Source organism: Bufo bufo, unplaced genomic scaffold (assembly GCF_905171765.1).
Source record: "Bufo bufo unplaced genomic scaffold, aBufBuf1.1, whole genome shotgun sequence".
In the NCBI taxonomy this organism is placed as follows: domain Eukaryota; kingdom Metazoa; phylum Chordata; class Amphibia; order Anura; family Bufonidae; genus Bufo; species Bufo bufo.
The window spans coordinates 1-7,181 of record NW_024400843.1 but is presented as its reverse complement, the minus strand read 5'-3'; the positions used below and the strand labels follow the sequence as shown (position 1 = coordinate 7,181).

Here is a 7,181-nt window from a genome sequence, read left to right as displayed (position 1 = left end):
AATATCGCTGTAAATTCTGCTGGCTACTGGGACCTGAGGTAGTTGGTTCACTAGGACGTGTGGCTGTGGCAGAACGGCCACGTCCTCTCCCAGCACCAGAGGGTCCACTAACACCACCACGACCATGTCCACGTCCGCGTCCCTTATTAGATGTTTTCCGCATTGTTCCCGTTCACCACAATTTTGAGAATGGCAAATTTGGGAATGCTTTTTCAACCCAGAACAAAAAGTCTGCTTTTACGGTCACTACAAATAACTTGACCAGCTAAAACTGTGCAGATTTGGTTAAATAGAGATGTGAGACCTGTTCTTTTTTTGCGCTGTGTGACAGTTATAGGTTTAATCACAGAATGACACTTCTATCAGCATGCTAGCGTGTGTCTTAGGTTTTTCTGAATGATACTATCAATAACTTCAATGTAAGATTTTCTTTTTGGGATAGATTTCAAGTAGGCCTGAAATACCACAAACTAGTTATTTTCAGAATGGCAAATTTGGGAATGCTTTTTCAACCCAGAACAAAAAGTCTGCTTTTACGGTCACTACAAATAACTTGACCAGCTAAAACTGTGCAGATTTGGTTGAATAGAGATGTGAGACCTGTTTTTTTTTTGCGCTGTGTGACAGTTATAGGTTTAATCACAGAATGACACTTCTATCAGCACGCTAGCGTGTGTCTTAGGTTTTTCTGAATGATACTATCAATAACTTCAATGTAAGATTTTCTTTTTGGGATAGATTTCAAGTAGGCCTGAAATACCACAAACTAGTTATTTTCAGAATGGCAAATTTGGGAATGCTTTTTCAACCCAGAACAAAAAGTCTGCTTTGACGGTCACTACAAATAACTTGACCAGCTAAAACTGTGCAGATTTGGTTGAATAGAGATGTGAGACCTGTTTTTTTTTGCGCTGTGTGACAGTTATAGGTTTAATCACAGAATGACACTTCTATCAGCACGCTAGCGTGTGTCTTAGGTTTTTCTGAATGATACTATCAATAACTTCAATGTAAGATTTTCTTTTTGGGATAGATTTCAAGTAGGCCTGAAATACCACAAACTAGTTATTTTCAGAATGGCAAATTTGGGAATGCTTTTTCAACCCAGAACAAAAAGTCTGCTTTGACGGTCACTACAAATAACTTGACCAGCTAAAACTGTGCAGATTTGGTTGAATAGAGATGTGAGACCTGTTTTTTTTTTGCGCTGTGTGACAGTTATAGGTTTAATCACAGAATGACACTTCTATCGGCACGCTAGCGTGTGTCTTAGGTTTTTCTGAATGATACTATCAATAACTTCAATGTAAGATTTTCTTTTTGGGATAGATTTCAAGTAGGCCTGAAATACCACAAACTAGTTATTTTCAGAATGGCAAATTTGGGAATGCTTTTTCAACCCAGAACAAAAAGTCTGCTTTGACGGTCACTACAAATAACTTAACCAGCTAAAACTGTGCAGATTTGGTTGAATAAAGATGTGAGACCTGTTTTTTTTTGCGCTGTGTGACAGTTATAGGTTTAATCACAGAATGACACTTCTATCAGCACGCTAGCGTGTGTCTTAGGTTTTTCTGAATGATACTATCAATAACTTCAATGTAAGATTTTCTTTTTGGGATAGATTTCAAGTAGGCCTGAAATACCACAAACTAGTTATTTTCAGAATGGCAAATTTGGGAATGCTTTTTCAACCCAGAACAAAAAGTCTGCTTTGACGGTCACTACAAATAACTTGACCAGCTAAAACTGTGCAGATTTGGTTGAATAGAAATGTCAGGTCTATTTTTTAGGCGCTGGGTGACAGGCTCAACTTACCCATGATGTAATATATGGCCAAAAAATAACCAGACTGTTGATGGTTAAATGCACTTCGGTGACACAGGCTCAGCCTGCAGCTGATGTAGTATATGGCCAAAAAATAATCAGACTGTTGATGGTTAAATGCACTTGGGTGAAACAGGCTCAGCCTGCAGCTGATGTAGTATATGGCCAAAAAATAACCAGACTGTTGATGGTTAAATGCACTTCGGTGACACAGGCTCAGCCTGCAGCTGATGTAGGATATAGCACAAAATAACCACACTATCGATTGTTAAATACACTTGGTGATAGCTCGTGCTGGCGCACCACAAGTCACAAAATGGCCGCCGATCACCCCAGAAAAAAAGTGATCTAAAAACGCTCTGGGCAGCCTCAAAAAAGTGAGCAAGTCAATAATAGCACTTCAATGATCCACAGCTGCAGATCGATCACAGAATGAAGTCTTTTGGAGGAGTTAATCTGCCTAATCTCGCCCTAACGTCGCAGCTGCAACCTCTCCCTATACTGATCATAGCAGAGTGACGTGCGGCGCTACGTGACTCCAGCTTAAATAGAGGCTGGGTCACATGGTGCACTGGCCAATCACAGCCATGCCAATAGTAGGCATGGCTGTGATGGCCTCTTGGGCCAAGTAGTATGATGCTTGTTGATTGGCTGCTTTGCAGCCTTTCAAAAAGCGCCAAGAATGCGCCGAACACCGAACTCGAACCCGGACTTTTACGAAAATGTTCAGGTTCGGGTCCGTGTCACGGACACCCCAAAATTCAGTACGAACCCGAACTATACAGTTCGGGTTCGCTCATCCCTACCTACCACTCCTCTTGATACATTCCATCTAGAATTAGAATTACAGCGATTTTTTCGCAATATAAGATTAAAGGCACATTTCAACCAGACAGACCCCATATCAACTCCATCACAAGTCAGTACCTCAGACCCTTTATCATTAAAAAACTTAGATCTGAGATTAAAAAGCACATTCATGCCTCCTAGAACCTACCACCCAGCAGAAACCTATATCTCCTTTACATACCAATCAATTCAACAGATCATTAAGGCCCAACAGACAGGTAAATTTAAACACACTAACAACCTCCCCATAGAAGAACAAAGGGCTATCACGGAATTACAAACCAACCAGGACATTATTATCAAACCGGCTGACAAAGGGGGTGCGATAGTAGTTATGAACAAGTCCATGTACATTAACGAAGTGCAAAAACAATTGAGAGACTCCACTACGTATGTGCCATTACCATCTAACCCAACATCTATGTTAGCCAACAAAATCCAGTCCATCTTATCACATTATCAAGAACGAGGTATAATAGATAGCAAAACATCTACTTATTTAACCAAACAACATCCAATAATTCCAGTTTTTTATATCCTGCCCAAAATACATAAGAGTTTAGAGAACCCCCCCGGAAGACCAATCGTTGCCTCCACAGAATCCATCCTGTCCCCTCTCTCCATTTATTTAGACCGTATACTTACCCCACTTATCAAGACGTCACGATCATTTCTATTAGACACCAATGACTTCATTTCCAAAATCAAACAGATTCAACCAGAACCAGATATCATTCTGTTGACCATGGATGTCAACAGCCTATACACGTCCATCGAACATGACAAAGGCATCAAAGCCACAGCACATCTACTTTCTACTACCTCCACTCTAACTCCTACACAACAGGAATTCTGCCTATCCTTGCTTACTTTAGTGTTGAAAGAAAACTACTTCCTCTTTGGGGATCAATACTATGTTCAAAAACGGGGTACCGCAATGGGGGCCAACGTAGCCCCGCCCTATGCAAACGCCTTCATGATCCACTTTGAGGAACAGTTTATCTACACACACCATCTTTTTCAACAGCACGCGAAAACATGGCTCCGATTTATCGATGACATTTTCTGTTTGTGGAAAGGTCCTATATCAAGTGCTTTACATTTTCATCATTACCTTGATAACATTTACCCTGAACTTGGCTTTACTGTCATAACCAATACTGAGAGAATCAGTTTTCTAGATACCCTAGTTCTCAAAGATCCATCAGGTCACATTCAATTTGACCTTTACAATAAACCAACGGACAGGAACAGCTTATTACATTATACCAGTAACCACTCTAGAGCCACCAAAGCGTCACTCCCTAAATCTCAACTCACAAGGTTAGAAAGAATAGTAACGGATCCATTAACATTACAACAGAGACAAGCAGATATGAAATCCAAATTCAGAGAAAGGGGCTACCCTGACCAATTGATTACCAACAAACCGGCAATATGCAAACAAACTACTCCACAGACCACCACTCCCCTACCACGGATACCATGCATTCTCACATATCACCCCCTGGCTCCAAAAATCCAACAAACAATCAGAAAACAATGGTCTATACTGTCACAAGCATACCCCGAGATTCCAGAATTCCAGACTCCTCCTATCACCTGTTATAAAAGATCACAAAATATTAGGGACCACCTCATCCGTGCAGATATTGGACCTCTAGAAAAAATACCTAAGCAACGTTTTTTACAAAATCCGAAATATGGCACCTTCCCGTGCCTACATTGCGCACAGTGCTCGAGTGTGATTAAGGGTAACTTTATTACACATCCACACACGGGCAAAAGATTCCCTATCAAAGGATACTATACCTGTGATTCCTCATTCGTAGTCTACCTAATTAAATGCCCGTGTGGACTTTGTTACGTTGGTGAAACCACGCAACAAATAAGGAACCGTATTTCCAAACACAAATCCACCATTAGGACTGAACAATTGTTATTACCAATCCCAGCGCACTTTAAGGAACACCACCACCAGATTTCATCCTTACGCTACCAGGTCTTGGAACAAGTTAATACCCCACGGAGAGGTGGCAACAGGATTAAAACATTGAAAGAAAGAGAAAGCTTTTGGATACACCGACTGGACACTTTATCCCCGAGAGGCCTTAATAGGGAATGTGACTTTTATTGCGATCTCTAAATACTCAATCCTTAAATATTTATACTTATTTTTGAGTATTGTGGACTGATATGGTACTATAATGTTAATTCTGATATTAATACGTATGTACCTCTCCTTTATTTCAGGCTCCCTAGTTGGATTATAAACATAGTCAATATACAAGTTGGTGAGAAAACTACCTTTCCCCCCCCACCCCCTCCCTTCCCCTTCTTTTCCCACATTTCCTCCTACCCTCTTCCCCTCGCCCCCCCCCCGCTTCCCCTCCCACCTTTTCCTCCCTTCCACCCCTCCCCCTTCATACCCTCCCCCTCATCATAGATTAGAATATAGTATAAGTTTTTAGAATGCGTAGATACCTATATGCCTGAATATTCATTCATAAAACATAAGAACTATATAATGTTTTTTCGCCTTTTGTTTTTTGTTTTTATTTCTTATCCTTTTGTTTTTTGCTTTTTGCCTTTTTTCTTTATAATTGAGTATGTTAAGAATCAAAGTAATTACTATATTATGCTTCAAATTATTCCTTTCACACATGTATGTGACCCTTTTTTCAACTGCTACAACTCACTCTATTCTCCTTGATTCAAGCAGCAGCATAGAACTACTGTAACAACACTCTCTATTTTAAATATCTTTAATATTTTTCATACAACCCCTCTCCCTTCTTTTGAATCAATCAGCGGACTGATCCTTAATCGATTATTACCGTTATTCACCCCTTTAGACACAATACAGTACCCATATCTAGAACAATGTTAGACCTCTACTTTATCGTCCCAGCACTCAGTGCGCATGCCCCACTGTGTCCTGCGGCCGCGCGGCTCACATGGCGTCATTGGCGATCATGTGACCTGCTGAACCCGGACAAAGGTCAAAGCAGACACATGACTTCCGGCCGCACGTCTTAAAACGCCACCAGAGGTTCGCATACACAGCGCCTACACCATGCAGCTTTACCAACCGGCCACGGTAAGTTCATGCACTGCTACAGATTGAGGTGTTATATACCCATATCCAAATCGCCACTCCATTTATCTATAGATATATTGTTACTTAAACTCACCATACCAAATGTTACCTATCTATTAGATTGATTCCAAAATTTTGACTTATACCTTACTGATGAGTAAGGGTTCATGCTCCAGCCCTATTCTGTTCATTATGTCCTCTTTTTTTTTTTTCTTTTAAAAAAAAAAAAAAAAAAAAATGGAACGCTTCACGAATTTGCGTGTCATCCTTGCGCAGGGGCCATGCTAATCTTCTCTGTATCGTTCCAATTTTAGTATATGTGCTGCCGAAGCGAGCACATTATGTCCTCTTTTTATTAGAAACAGTACTTACTCGACCAGTCATATACCCCCAATATCCCTCCTACTTTACCTACCTTCTACTCTCTCTTTACCAATGTTATAAATCTGAGACCTATATATTTGTATGCGGCTGTATGTGCATGGGTGTGTGTGTATGTGTATGTATGTGCGTGTGTACTAGCGTGCACATGTGCATGCATATATGTATATACATACATGCATATATATATATATATATATATCAATTCTTCCTATTTCTTTATGTTTTTTACATGGGTCAATAGTGCACTATGGTCGCCATATTGAGACGCCAATAAAACCTTTATTTATACTCCTTTTCAGATCCCTTGAGAAAGGTCTTTGACAGGACCAAAACGTTGGGACATATCAAGGCCTACAAATATATATGTGATTTTTTGCTTATATCACAGTTATGGCGCGACTAGTCATATATTGACAAATCTTGTGAAATACCATTGTGTACCTAAAATAAATTTGCAAAGTAATAAGATATTGGTGTGCCGTGGATTATCTCTATATATAGCAGAGAATCAGGCTTCACGTCACCCACCACTGGAACAGGCCACTGTCACATATTTAGGCCCAGGCACCCAGGCAGAGGAGAGAGGTCCCATAACAGAGATTCAGGCTTCATGTCAGCAGAGAATCAGTCTTCATGTCATAGCAGAGAATCAGGCTTCACGTCACCCACCACTGGAACAGGCCACTGTCACATATTTAGGCCCAGGCACCCAGACAGAGGAGAGAGGTCCCGTAACAGAGAATCTGGCTTCATGTCAGCACAGAATCAGTCTTCATGTCATAGCAGAGAATCAGGCTTCAAGTCACCCACCACTGGAACAGGCCACTGTCACACATTTAGGCCCTGGCACCCAGACAGAGGAGAGAGGTCCCGTAAAAGAGAATCTGGCTTCATGTCAGCACAGAATCAGTCTTCATGTCATAGCAGAGAATCAGGCTTCACGTCACCCACCACTGGAACAGGCCACTGTCACACATTTAGGCCCTGGCACCCAGACAGAGGAGAGAGGTCCCGTAACAGA

General features: G+C 41.0%; 1 non-coding gene across 1 annotated transcript; it reads right to left on the bottom strand.

Moving 5' to 3' along the window:
• Window positions 1–6,007: 6,007 nt before the first annotated feature.
• LOC120984609 lies at window positions 6,008–6,114 on the bottom strand. Its single transcript, XR_005775271.1, has one exon. It is a non-coding gene; the product is annotated as a U6 spliceosomal RNA (small nuclear RNA).
• Between the last annotated feature and the right edge of the window lie 1,067 nt (window positions 6,115–7,181).